This window comes from Orcinus orca, chromosome 2, assembly GCF_937001465.1.
Source record: "Orcinus orca chromosome 2, mOrcOrc1.1, whole genome shotgun sequence".
In the NCBI taxonomy this organism is placed as follows: Eukaryota; Metazoa; Chordata; class Mammalia; order Artiodactyla; family Delphinidae; genus Orcinus; species Orcinus orca.
Window position 1 is genome coordinate 153988992 of NC_064560.1, and position 15117 is coordinate 154004108.

Genomic DNA, 15117 nt, shown 5'->3' on the forward strand with positions numbered 1-15117 from the left:
TTGCCTTCCAGCTTCTTCAAGTGGTTTTCCACCCCTTAATGTACCTAAATGGAATACAGGGAGGCTGCTCCCTACTCCCTCCCAGAGAGACAGCCCCTCCAGTGAGTCATGCAGACACGCTCCAGCGTCCTGGGCGTTTTCTCTCTAAGCAGACTGGCTTGCGTCGCACCAGCATCCCGTGTTGCCTACAGCGTCAGCTGTTTCCCAGACGACACTGCCGACTCTGCCTAATGCCACCGCCCTGAGAAACCAAGGCCTGGGTCTAAGGATCCTACGGAGTGGGAGGGAAAGGGGATAACTGATGCCCATTTCACAGGAGCAGCAAGGGCTGAGGTGGACTGGTGGACATAGTAAATGGGTCCAGACTTTGGAGTGCCTGCAACAGTATTTCAAGCCCTAGGCACTGCTTTTTAAATCACCATGAATAATTTTTTTCCATTCTCCCAAGAGAGCTCAGATGTGAGCATTAAATTTTCCTCGCTTTTAGAAGATTATGAACCTCTGGGCTCAACCACTGTTGTGTTTTATTTACCAGAACACAATTAGATGATTGAATAAATTATTGGTTACTTTGCCAGTAACTGTGACCCCCATGAGATTATTGCTTTTGAAATGCTAAAATGTTTTTAAACTTCCAAGATTCCTGCTGATATGTGTTAAAGAAAAAATTATTCTGATACTTGTTAAATCAGTAAGGAAAACTTTTCCAGGACTCTTGTAAGTCAGAGCATTGCAGTAGGGGAGAGAGAAGAGGCTCAACTCCAAACACAATAGACAGCCGGGGATTACAGCCAAACAGCAGAGGGAGCGGGGTCAGTGGATGGAAAACTACTAAGAGGATCAAGGAAGGGTAGGGAGATTTGCTAAACCTACTTAACAGGATTCTTGCTGAAGGCAGGTCAAGGACACGTACGTCAAATGTGAGGGATGAGGAACTTGATCCCACCAAGGATGAGGGCCGAGGTCGAGGCCTGGTAGACCGGAGTCTGACCCAAGTTTGGTCAAGGAGAGTATGTTTGTGATGTGTACTGAATCAGGGTTTCTACTGCAGAGAGGGGAGGAGGGGCTCTGGTGCAGCTGACCTGAGAGGGGAAAGGCCCTTCTCAGACTTGTGCTTGGCAGGTCATACACACAGGGTTGCTCTGCCCAGGACTTCCCTTCTGGGCCAGCAGGGTCACCAGTTGGGCCGATGGTTCTCAGGGCCAGACAGAGCTTCCAGGCCGCTGCCCCCTATGCCCCATCCCCACCCAGTCCAGCCAAGCAATCTACTGTTAAACTGGGTCCAGGGAGACTTGGAAGTTTTTATTGTGCTGTGTTCCAGAGTCAAAATGGAAGAATCAGATCACCTTTTATTAGTTTTATGTATTAAAAATATTGGAAACACACTTTTATTTATTTATTTATTTATTTTTATTTATTTATTTTTGGCTGTGTTGGGTCTTCGTTGCTGCGCGCGGGCTTTCTCTAGTTGTGGCGAGCGGGGCTACTCTTCGTGGCGGTGCATGGGCTTCTCATTGCAGTGGCTTCTCTTGTTGCGGAGCATGGGCTCTAGGCACGTGGGCTTCAGTAATTGTGGTACACGGTCTCAGTAGTTGTGGCTTGTGGGCTCTAGAGCTCAGGCTCAGTAGTTGTGGCTCGCGGGCTTAGCTGCTCCACAGTATGTGGGATCTTCCCAGACCAGGGCTCGAACCCATGTCCCCTGCATTGGCAGGCGGATTCTTAGCTACTGCGCCACAAGGGAAGCCCTGGAAACACAATTTTAGATTATAAACTTGACCTTGTCAAGTACAGTTTATTCAGTTTTTTAAAGTTGGGGTAAAATAGACATAGAATAAAATTTACCATTTTAACCCTTTTTGAGTGTACAAGTCAGTGGCATTAAAGTATGTTCACATTCATCGCTATCCATTTCCAGAAGTTTTCCATTATCCCAAACTGAAACTCTATCCCCATTAAACACTAATTCCCCGTCCCCTCCCTCCCCTTAGTCCTGGGCAAACATTGTTCTACTTTTTGTGTCTGTGAGTTTCTGTCCTCTGTGAGTGCCTCTAGGTACCTCATGTAAGTGAAATCATACAATATTTGTCCTTTTGTGACTAGCTTATTTCTTATTTCACTTAGCATAATGTCTTCAAGTTTCCTCCATGTTGTAGCATACGTCAGAATTTCCTTCCTTTTTAAGGCTGAATACTATTCCATTGTATGTGTATACCACATTTTGTTTATCCATTTATCTGTCAATGGACACTTGGGTTGCTTCCAACTTTTGGCTACTGTGAATAATGCTGTTATGAGCATGGGTGTACAAATATCTGTTTGAGTCCCTGCTTTCAATTCTTTGGGGTGTATACTAGATCATTTGGTAATTCCATTTTTAATTTTTTGAGGAACCATCATACTGTTTTCCACAGCGGCTATACCATTTACATTCCCACCAGCAATGCACAAGAATTCCAAATTCTCCATATCCTCGCCAATATTTATCTTCTGTTTTCTTTTATAGTAGCCTTCCTAACGGGTATGAAGTGGTATTTCATTGTGGTTTTGATTTGCATTTCCCTCATAATTGATGATATAAAGCATCTTTTCATGTGACTGTGGCCATTTGTGTATCTTCTTTGGAGAAATGTGTATTCAAATCCTTTGCCTATTTTTAAATTGGGTCATTTGTTTTTTTGTTGTTGAGTTGTTAAGAGTTCCTTATATTTTCTGGATATTAATGGCTTATCAGATATATGATTTGTAAATATTTTCTCCCATTCTGTAGACTACCTTTTCACTCTGTTAATAGCGTCCTTTGATACAGACAAGTTTTGAATTTTGACAAGGTCCAATTTATTTGTTTGTCTTTTGTGGTCTGTGTTTTGGTGTCATACCTAAGAATTCATTGCCAAATCCAGTGTCATGAAGCTTTTCTCCTATGTTTTCTTCTAAGAGTTTTATAGTTTTTAGCTCTCACATTTAGGTCTTTGACCTATTTAGAGTTAATTTTTATGGATGGTGTAAGGCGTGGGTCCAGTTTCATTCTTTTGCATGTGGTTATTCAGTTTGCAAGCACCATTTATTGAAAAGACTGTCTTTTCCCCATTGAATGGTCTTGGCATCCTCGTTGATCATTCACTTTTATTTTACATTGAGAAGAGGAAACTGTTAGAATTACATTTCATCTTTTAGATTTACAGTTCACTTTTTGATAGGTTTTCAAAATCTATCCATCTGCCACATTTTTTTACCAGCCCTTTGCTCGAGAGTCAATGTGGGTAGTGACTTTACCTCAATTAGGGATGACAAAACTCTGCCAGCCTGATGGTACTTGGATGGTTTGGGGAATCCGGACTGCTCCACATTTTCTCTGTTGGGTATCCTACAGATTGAGCTCTCCTCCTAAGGAACATATTAACAAACTTCTGGAATGCCAGTGCACATGGGAGGAATAAAAAGTCTTAGTCACTCACATGCAAGTGTGAATTCATTTACATTACTTGCCTCCCAGTTGATTACTGAGAAGAAGGCAATTTTCACTTTAACTTGATTAGAGGGTTGGGGAGAAGTAGGAGAGGGAGAAACACTATTTTAAGGACAAGGCAACATTTCAAGAAGGGCAGGCCCGGGTGTGGTGCTACCCCAGATAAATGAGGCATCGAGCACTGTGGATGGACCCGCAGAGAGGACCATGGCCCAGACAGGGAAGTAGGAGAATCTAAAGATAAATTCTGCATACTCCACAGCTGTGCCAGGGAGGGGCTGTGGGAGTGAGCATGAGTAACCCAGAGATGTGCAGAGCCAAGGCCCGGCTCCTTCATCGTTATTTTAAGGCAGTAGCCCATATTTCTCTAGGCCTGGAGACATTTCTTTTAGGTATTGTCTGTCTAATCCTACTTTTAAGGGAAAAATGAAAAGAGCGCAGTGCTGAAGAACATCTTACTGGGGGAGTGGGAGCTCTCAGACAGCTAATGTGTCTGTGACCGTCGCCTCCACCTCCAAAACACCCACACACACACACACACACACACACACACACACACACACACACACACACACACACACACACACACACACACCCCTCTCTCGGGAATCTGTGCTCATTTTGTAATGATTCTAATTTGAGTTGATTGCACATATTTACATAACAGATATTTAAAATGTAGACTATATTGTTGATGCTGGTGTACCTCTGGTGAGTACTGGGTATTTTATTTAATTAATTAATTTATTTATTTTTAAAAATAACTTTATTTATTTATTTATTTTTGGCTGTGTTGGGTCTTCGTTTCTGTGCGAGAGCTTTTCCAGTTGCAGCGAGCAGGGGCCCACTCTTCATCGCGGTGCGGCCTCACTGTTGCGGCCTCTCTCGTTGCGGAGCACAGGCTTCAGACGCGCAGGCTCAGTAGTTGTGGCTCACGGGCCTAGTTGCTCCGCAGCGTGTGGGATCTTCCCAGACCAGGGCTCGAACCCGTGTCCCCTGCATTGGCAGGCAGATTCTCAACCACTGCGCCACCAGGGAAGCCCACTGGGTATTTTAAAAGTTCCATTTGTACGTTTCGAGAATTAGGATGATTTGTAAATTATTAAAGATCCACAGTTTGTCCTGTAAGCCCCTGTTTCTAGCCAGTCATCCCTGCTACACAGTAGAGAAAAGTAGTTTTACAATTTGGTTCTGTTATCTTTAAAGCATCTTTTATTCACAAAGGGAAAGATGTATCTAGATCACATTCAAAATTTCACTAATGCCTCATGGATCTAATTAATTTGGCCACATAAGACTTGACCATTGCTGGGAGTTAGTCCCATAGAAAAGTATCACAAAGGTCACACCCTTAGCAGGGAGCTAAGGGTTTTCCCTTTTCTATTACAGAACTACTTATCTCTCACTTCTTGATCTTTGTACTGTTACAAGAGAGTTGACTTGTGACACTAGAGTGCAGGATATCACAAAGCACTCCAGCCAATGCTTTTTCTCTTTAACAAATCACACTTGACGGTTAAGTTAACAAGAGAGGCTATCTTATGCTATCATTAGGAAGCTGGGGCTTCCACTTTCCATTATCTTTCCATCAGCATCTACTTACTTTTTTTTTTTCCACTTATGTTGTCTAACAGTTCAGGCCCTCAAATTATGTGACTAATTTCCCCTACTTTCAGGTAGACTATGTGACCATCCCCTTAGCTGCAAATATATATATACGCCAAACAAAAATATATTTTAACACAGTAGTAGATATCTTGCTTGATTAGCTCTTATATATTTCCTTTATTTACATTTTGGGGAACACATTTTTTTCCTATTTGGAATTATTACTATTATTTGAGGTAATCTCTGACTAAAATAGCTAGAAAGTTGTTTTGTTTTGTTTTGTTTTTGCAGTACGCGAGCCTCTCACTGTTGTGGCCTCTCCCGTTGCGGAGCACAGGCTCCAGACGCGCAGGCTCAGCGGCCATGGCTCACGGGCCCAGCTGCTCCGCGGCATGTGGGATCTTCCAGGACCAGGGCACGAACCTGTGTCCCCTGCATCGGCAGGCAGACTCTTAACCACTGCGCCACCAGGGAAGCTCCTAGAAAGCTTTTGAATAGGGTAGAATAGAATAGAAAGCACCTTTAACCTTGGAATAAGATTTTTCTGATAACAATTTTTTCTTTTAACGATTCCAGTGTGGGGACTTCCCTGGTGGCACAGTGGTTAAGAACCCACCTGCCAATGCAGGGGACACGGGTTCGAGCCCTGGTCCGGGAAGATCCCACATGCCGCGGAGCAACTAAGCCCGTGTGCCACAACTACTGAGCCTATGCTCTAGAGCCCACGAGCCACAACTACTGAGCCCATGTGCCACAACTACTGAAGCCCGTGTGCCTGGAGCCCGTGCTCCGCGACAAGAGAAGCCACTGCAATGAGAAGCCCATGCACTGCATTGAAGAGTAGCCCTCGCTTGTCACAACTAGACAAAGCCCACACACAACAACAAAGACCCAACGCATCCAAAAATAAATAAATAGATAGATAGATAAATAAATATTTTTAAAAATAAAAAAATAAAAATAAAGATTCCAGTGTGGTTCATGGGTGTATGCATATGTCCAAACTCATCAAATTGCAACATTAAATATGTACAGGGTTTTTTGTGTATCATTTATGTCTCAATTAAGCTGCTTTAAAAAAAAATAGCTTTGTTTCTGTCAGGTAAATAGAGACTCAGTCTTGCCAAAAAAAAAAAAGATTCCAATGAATGGAAAGAGATACCATATTAATTGATTGGAAGACTCAATATTGTTAAGATGTCAGTTCTCTCCAAAGTAGTGTAAAGATTCAATGTAATCTCAGTAGGCTTTTTAATGTGTTAGAAATTAACAAGATAATTGTAAAATCTATATGGAAATGCAAAGGACCTAGACTTGTCAAAACAGTCTTTAAGAAGAATAAAGCTAGGAAATAAAGAGGAAAGTATGGAGTAAGGACATAACAGAAAGCCCAGAAATAGATCCTCACTTATGTGGTCAGCTGATTTTTGTCAAAGGGTCAAGGTAATTCAATCCAGGAAACAATAGTGTTTTCAACAAATGGTGCAGGAATAACTGGACAACCGCATGTATAAAAATGAACCTCAACCAGTACCTCACAGCATATACAAAACTTAAGATGGATCCTAGACATAAATATAAAAGCTAAAACTATAAAGCGCTAGAAAGAGAACATAAGAGAAAGCATTCATGAAGTGGGGGTAGGCAACTATTCAGACACGACTCAGAAAGCAATAACCATGAAAGAAAAAATTTATAAATCAGATTTCTTCCAAATTAAGTATTTGTTTATTAGAAACACTATTAAGAAAATAAGCAATCCATGGCCTGGAAGAAGACAGTGGCAAATGTATATCTAATAAAGGAGTTGTATCCAGAAGATATAAGGAACTCCACAATTCAATAATAAAGACAACCCACTTCTTCTTTTAACCTCATCAACATTTATTGAATTGTGAACCGTTGCAAATACTGCTGAAATCACAGACTCACTCACTCCAATCCCTCTCTCAGTTTCCGCTTGAAAAGGAAGCCTAGAGAAGGCACCCCAAACACCAGAGGGTAGAAGGGAGACATGGGGGAATGCAGGGAGATGGGACATAGGGGGAAGAGGAAGGAAGGAGCAGGACCAGCCTGCATGGTTAGCCTCCTGGGGGACACACACACACACACACACACACACACACACAGGCAAAGACCAGGGGTGTCCATCTACGCCCCACCCGGTGGCCGTGAGGACATCAGGGAAGGATCAGGCATCTATGAGACATTTCAGTCCTTCCTGTCATGAAGCGAAAGCCCACCTTTTAAAAGATGGACAGAAATCTTAAACCCACACTTCACAAAGGAAGATACATGAACGGTCAGCAAACACATGGAAAGATGCTCAACGTAATTAGTCATCAGAGAAATGCAAATTCAAACCACAATGAACTAGGACTACACACCCATTAAAATGGCTAAAACTAAGAAGACTGACAACATCAAATGTTGGTGAGGCTGTAAGCAACTCCTGTGCAATGCTAGTAGAAATATAAAAGAGTATATCCACTTTGGGAAAAGGTTTAGCAGTTTCAGATAAAAATCAAACATACACTACGCTTTGACTTGGAAATTCCACTCCCAGAGAGAAATGAAACACATGTTCACAAAAAGGCTTGTACAAGAATGTTCATAGGAGCTTTATTCATAATAGCTCGAGAATGGAAACATCCCACATGTGCCTCAGTAGGAGAACGGATAGACAAATTGTGGTGTATTCATACAAAGAATGAACTACTGATGCATCCAACAACATTGGATAAATCTCAGAAACACACGGAGCAAAGGAAGCCAGACACAAGAGGACGTGCTGTGTGATTCCATTTATGGAAATTCTAGAAGAGGCAAACTAAGGTGGGAAAAACAACAACAACAAAGCAGTGGTTGCCTCTGAGGGTGGGGAGGAACTGGGAAGACATAGAGGCACTTTCTGGGGAGACGGAATGTTCTGAATCGAATGAGGAGTGTGGATTACAGGTGTGTATCCATTTGTCAAGTTGTACAGCTGAGATTTGTGCATGTCAGTGGATGTAATTTTTACCTCAAAAAAGCTGCAAAAACATAATAACTGAGTGAGGAGTAGGAAGACATAAAGGTGATGCAAGAATGTCAGGATAGGGCTTCCCTGGTGGTGCAGTGGTTGAGAGTCCGCCTGCCGATGCAGGGGACATGGGTTCGTGCCCCGGTCTGGGAAGATCCCACGTGCCACGGAGCCAATGGGCCCGTGAGCCATGGCCACTGAGCCTGCGCGTCCGGAGCCTGTGCTCCGCAACGGGAGAGGCCACAGCAGTGAGAGGCCCGCGTACCGCAAAAAAAAAAAAAAAAAAGAATGTCAGGATATTGGTAATTGTTTAATGTGTGTGATGGATACGTGGAGGTTCATTATACGGTTCTCTTTATACGTGTTTGAAATTTTCCATAATAAGAAGTTTTGAAAGTGTGTATGAAATTAAAAAGTGAATTGATGGATGGATCATGGGTTGCTCTGGTTGCCATACTTTTCTGGGCAATGTTCAATTATCCATATTAATGGGGGAGGACAGTGGTTGAAGATTACAAGCTTTGGAACCATTTACTAGCTCCATGGCTTTGAGAAAACTTGATTTCTCCATAGTTCAGGTCTGTCATAGGGCTTTGTGAGGTTTAAATGAGACGAAATATGTGTAAAGTGCTTTGCTAAGTCCTTGCTCAATAAATGTTAGCTATTACGATTAGCGGAGGGAAGATGTGGCAGAGATTGCTTTAAAAATTTATTTTTACCTGGCTTTGAAAAAATCCTTTTCTGTGTAATTTGAGTGTGACTGTTTCTGATATTTGAGGAATCAATATGATGGGATCCCACTGGGGAAGGTTTGGCTGAGAAGAAATTAGAAAAGCGCTCCTGCCCTTGCAGTGAACTTGGAAATTAGCACCTAAACTTTATCTCCATGAGGTTGTCTTCAAATTCCTGACATGAAACGATGACGTAGACAATCCCAAAATCTTTTTTTCTTATTTGTTCGCTTTTCGAATTTGAACTTTTTTTTTCTTTTCTTTTGGTAGCACCTGTCTCTGGGATGTTTTGCTTGGGCCAGTATTTAAATTGGCTGTTTTGTAACTTCAGAACAGCTAGTGGTAGGGAGAGAAGGCTAAGATGTTGGGACCTAAAAATAGCAAAATAAATAATCCCCAGCTGGCTGATAAAAAACCAAGTATATAACCGTATTCACTCTCAGACCTGGAGAACACTTGATTCAGCGTCTTTTGTTAGCAGCTTCTAACTCCAAGCCTTCACATTGTTATAGGAAATCTTTTCCTTTATAGCTGGAATTCGTAACCTCATTCATTCAGGGAAAACATTTTGAGCACCTTGTTCATCCCGGCCGTCAGGCGCTGGGGAGGCGAGGCCGAGCACGGCCCTTGGCTGTAAGGCTGGGGCACACTCAGTAAATAAGGATGATCTCATAGGGACACAGGAAGGGTTGTCAGGGAAGGTGTCTCCGAGATTCATGGGTGCACGTCCTGTCGGATGAGAAGGGCTCTGTTGGTCTCTTTTACTTGCTTTACATACTGTTGGGTGTTGGTGTCATTTTTCTTTAAAGGACCTAAATGGAATTTGCTAGACAGAGCTGGCTTTGAAGACTGATTTGTGGTGACACTCTTTCCACGTCACATTAGTTTCTCTGAGTACCACACATATTTCGTTGTAGAAAAGCAGATTCCAGCCCATCTGCTCAGGGTCAAAGTTCTCCACACACCCTCACGTGTAGCAGAGAGGTTCCCACGCTTGGGCTCTGGGCGCCGGCCTGTGATTCCCTCCTTCCCTCGGCCCCTGAGGATGCTCACACGCTCTGATCTGTTTCCGCCATCTCCCTCCTTGTCCTGAAATGGAAGGAGCGTCTTTTCAAATGGAATTTGGCCTTCCCAGGAGTCTTCTCCAGGACATCTTGTTTTGGAAGCTTCAGTGTGTTATCCCCCTTTATCTTGCATTTTCATAAAACCTCTTTTGTTGTTGCTTTTTCATCTTTTTTCCTCCACTTTTTAAAAATAGAGGCATTTATACTAATTAAGGTTATAGCTGTGGCTTTACGTGTGTGTATTATTTTCCACGTTTCTTCAGGATGATTTTGAAGGGCTTGTCTCCCTCACATTCTGGTTTCCCCAGCTGTACTTCTGAAATAATTGGCTAAATTTAGCTTCGTTTGAATAACTCAAACACATATCACATTACTCCACACGATTTCTCTGAGTATTTTAATCAGTTATTGTTTTTTTTAATCCCTCTTTTAGGTTTTCACAAATATTTATTGAGCACCTACCATTTCCTCATGTCAGGATCGGGATTTTCTCAGTAACTTGGACCCTTGCTTCTCACTCTCCTGCCTTCAGACACCCCCCAACACACACACACACACACACACACACACACAGACACACACACACACACTCTTCTCTCCGTGTCCTTCCGGTCCTCGCCGCTCCGGTGTTCCCGCGGTCAGGCGGTGCTCCTGGGCTGCTCTGGCCCGCGGCCTTCTCTGCCTTGTGAGCGCTTATCACCTCCATCACTGGCTTGGCAGTTAGTCATAAACAGCCATGTGACATGTACCAAACTTCTCCTGTACTGTCTTCCACGATTACTACAGTCTTCTCATCTCTGGGTCCTACATCACTTAATATAGTCCTCTCTTCCTCCTGAGTGTTCAAAATTTTAGATTTTTTTAAAAAGATGAACAGCTCCTTGCCTTCTCCTTCTCCAACTTTAGCTTCCGGCACCTACTTTGGTTTTCAGATGACCAAGAAAAGCTTCTCCCTTTCTCCAAAGAATAGTCAACCAGGCAGCTTTACCTGCCTCACCGAGGAACTCATCTGAATTTATAGATGTGTTGGAACAAAATGAGCTGACTGGCCTCCAGTGATTTGTGACCTCTTACTTAGAGACAGAACTCAATTAGGTATTACACCACCAGCAACCCCCCTTTAAATAGTTGCCTAACAGATTGCAAAAGACTGTGCCCCGGGCTTTTATGGAGCACAGCTTCTTAGTGCAGTTTCTCAGAATATAAATCAAGGGCAAGGTTTATAATCAAATCTCATAGGTTTAAGAATCATTTTTGCTTAGAAATCAACATAATTTGATCTCAGACAGTTCTTGGGACTAGAGGAAATATTTTAAATTCATTTTGTCTGCCTAAAAAACAAAAATCAAAAGACAAAAACCCTCTAGAATTTCTACATTCCACAGATTTGTCTTAACCAGTGAAGATGAAAGGAAACATCTGTTCAGTTCCCCTCTTTAAAGATCTTCATAGGAGGAATTCTGGGCATGTGAAAGGAGTCAAGGTCACAGTATAGGCTTCCATCTACAGTACAGCCAGGTCTGGCTAGGGCGTTGCAAGGAACTCAGTTCTGGCTTCCTGCTAAGGATAAGTAGAAGGCATTTACTCTTCATTATGTGGCTGCTTTCAACAAAATTTATGAGAAAGCAAAAGGAAGTTTCTAAACTACTGCCATATGGCAAGTACTTGGAGCACTGAAATGAGACTAAAACCCAATCAGAAAGAAGCATAACCTATTTAGGACAAGACATCCAGGCCTCTTTTGAAACTGAAGCATTTCCAGACCTTCTGTAAAGACATATAGGCTGATTATACAAAGTTATTTCTTGAGTATAACATTTAGAAATAAAAGTCAAACCTGAGTGACAAAGATGACCTCAAAACAGTCTATTTGCTGTCTGTTCTTTGCTCTTGTTAAGTAAGTTTCTTCCCTGTTAAAGCTACTTTTGAAGCTTCTTTTTCCCCATCTTCTGTACAGAACAACTGGTATCATCACCCCCTGGTACAAATGATGGCTTTTCAAAATATACCCTTGTAAGAACACTTGATATGTATCTTGTTTAGTCCATGATTCTATGTGTCTTTTTCCATTCTCACTGAAGCCATGCTGAGCTAGTCTTACTAATCCATTATTTTTAACCTTCTGACAGTTTTACTTACTTGCATCACTCCTTATTCTGGTACTTTCTGTATGAACGGGGACATTTTTAAAACAAACAAATCAAAATAGATTCCAGCTCTTTTCAAGATTGCCCTGCTCTGTAAGCAGTGGCTTTTATCTATCGTTCCTATCCTGTTGACTTTCTGTTCATATATTTATAAAGCACTTTCAAATCATGAAAGCCTAATTTCTTGAGAGTCAACATTTTGTTCAGAATTCCTCTCTTATAAAGTCAGCGTCTGTAGAAGGCTGGATCTGAAGGACACACTTTAATACTAAGGTGGGCAGCAAGGGAAGGTGTCAAATAAGTTCCCTGACTCCTCTGCTATGACCTGGATGGTTTAATAAGATCTGAGTTGACATCCTCACAAAGGCTTATAAGTAACAATGCTGTGATTTGTATATTGACCGAGCCTTGAGCTTTTTTTTAAAATTTATTTATTTAATTAATTTATTTTTGTCTGCGTTGGGTCTTCGTTGCTGCACGCGGACTTTCTCTAGTTGTGCTGAGCAGGGGCTACTCTTCGTTGCGGTGGTTTCTCTTGTTGCGGAGCACAGACTCTAGGTGTGCGGCCTCAGTAGTTGTGGCGCACAGGCTTAGCTGTCCCGCGGCATGTGGGATCTTCCCGGACCAGGGCTCAAACCCATGTCCCGTGCACTGGCAGGCGGATTCTTAACCACTGCACCACCAGGGAAGCCCTGAGCCTTGAGCTTTGATTTTCTGATTGAGCTGATAGATCTTTTCTTATCCAGTCCTTCATGTGACTAAGCCTGCCTGTTCACAGAATAGTGGTGACGCCCGTGAGCATGAAACAGAGCAAAACCAACTGGACCACAAGGGGAATGAACCCCTGACCCTGGGCTCATTAGCTCCATTCGTAAACCAGGGCAGCCCAACAGTCAGCCAATTAGTGATTCACTTGGCAGGATGGGCCAGACCCATGTGCTGATCCAGTCCAGATGCAGGAAAGTCTATCAGAAGAATAGAGTGGCAGCTGTCAAGAGCAAGACTCGCTTACTTCCGTTTTTAATGTTAAAAAAATCTTGTACATTTTAAAACTTGAATCATACTATGTGTTCTGCAAGCTAGATTGTTGATTCATCATTAGGTTGAGATTGATCTATGTTGTTCTGTATTGGAATTTATTCACTATTTTGATTGCATTTTATGACTGTATTATATTTGGTCCGTTCTACCGTGATGGACACTTGATTTCCGGTTTTTTGCTATTATAAGTAGTTCTGCTGTGCATATTCATGTTTGTGTCTTCTGGATTGCACGTGCAAGAGTTTCTCCAGGTTCTATACATACCTAGGAGTGGAACTGCTGGCCTATAGGATACATCTTTAATTTTACCATTTGATATCAAAGTGTTTGTGCAGGGCTCTGTTCCAGTTTATATTCCCACCAACAAGTATTCCAGTGATTACACATCCTGGCCAATACTTGATATTGTCAGACTTTAAACATTTTTCCAATGTGGCATGTGTGAAGCTGTATTTTAGTTGTATTTAAAATTTGTTTCTTCCTCCATTTTCTAGAATCCTGGCAGAGTTGTACAGTTTTTTGTAGATTTACTGGCCATTCAGCCTTCCTCTTTTGTGAAGTACCCGTTCCAGTCTTCTGTCCATTTTTCTTTTGGCTTCATCAGTGAGCATGTGTACCAGATGGTAATGCTCTGTCAATTATGTGTTGCAATTCTCTCTCCCAGTTAGATTTGCCTTTTTACACTTTATAGTATCTTTATAGTTCTCATTTGGACAGAACTGGTTTGTACTTTTTGTCTTATTAATACACAGGCTCTTTCCCCACTGTCATATAAATGCTCTCTTACGTTATCTTTGAAAAGTTTTATTCTTTCCCTATTTAAGTATTTAATCCATCTGGAGTTGACTTGGACTACTACATTCATAGATGAGGTTAGTGGTCTAAATTCCTTCCATAAAGATAAACACCAGCACCGTTTGGTGGGCAGTCCTTGTGTTTCATGCTGATCTGCAAGGCTGGCTTTTGGAAATCAAGTTTCCTTACGTGGGCGTGTTTGCTTCTGGGGTGTGTTTGGGATCTTCGATTATCCTGTTTATCTCTGTGCCAACACTACACTTTCCGTCTAGTGTTATACGACTTCTTGCTGTCTGGTAAGGCCTCACCTGTTGTTCTCTAGGAGCATCTTAGCTATTCTTGGCCCTTTGTGCTCCTGGAATAGAAGAAATGCTGTTTTCTAAATGTTCCTTCTAAGAGCTAACTGAATTTGCAGTTAGACAAGGAAGACAGAAACAAGGTTTAGATGTTCTGAACAGTAAATATCAGAGTAAATGTGTTTACTTGAATTTTACTTGGTCATAAAAATTAAGTTCATGAAATTTAGATTTGAGATGAGAATTTATGCTCAGAAGGTGTTTTTTTAAAAAATTGTCCAATATCTACAAACCATATTAATACAGATATGTTAACCTGTCTGGTTGGTTGTGCTGTTTTCATCACAAATTTAATTAACATTGAACTTGGACTACTTCCCTGAGCAGTAATATAGATAGTGCTTGGCCAATGAAGCCACATGAGACTATAACTAGAGCTCAGGAAATAGTGGTCTCAAATTATTTTAAGTGCTTATAATTTTTAGTAATATGCAGGCCCAGGCCCAGATATCAAAAGGGAAACTCAACTAGGGGTGTGTGTGTGTGTGTGTGAGCGTGTGAGCGTGCGCGTGTGTGTGTGCACACTCTGGTAACTGTTCAGTAAGGGAATAAATAGAGAATTTTAATGTACACATTCAGCCTGGGAAACTTTGTATTGTTTATTAAATAAAGCAGAGAAAGCAAGAGAGGAGTCAGCACAGCGGGAAATAAGGTCACCAGATAAGGCTTCTTTGCTACCCTGTTTCCTGTTCTGGATGGCTCTGCCGTCCACTCGGAGTTTCATTCCTCTTACCCAGCTTGACAATTTCCCATTTCCTGTCACTCTCTCTGTCACCTCCCCCATTCTTGAGCTGCCAAACCAAAGCAGTTCACACAGATGAAGACACAGTTAATTTGTTGAAGAGCACAGAGCTTTCAGTAAACACCTTCTTCCTGCATAGTACTGT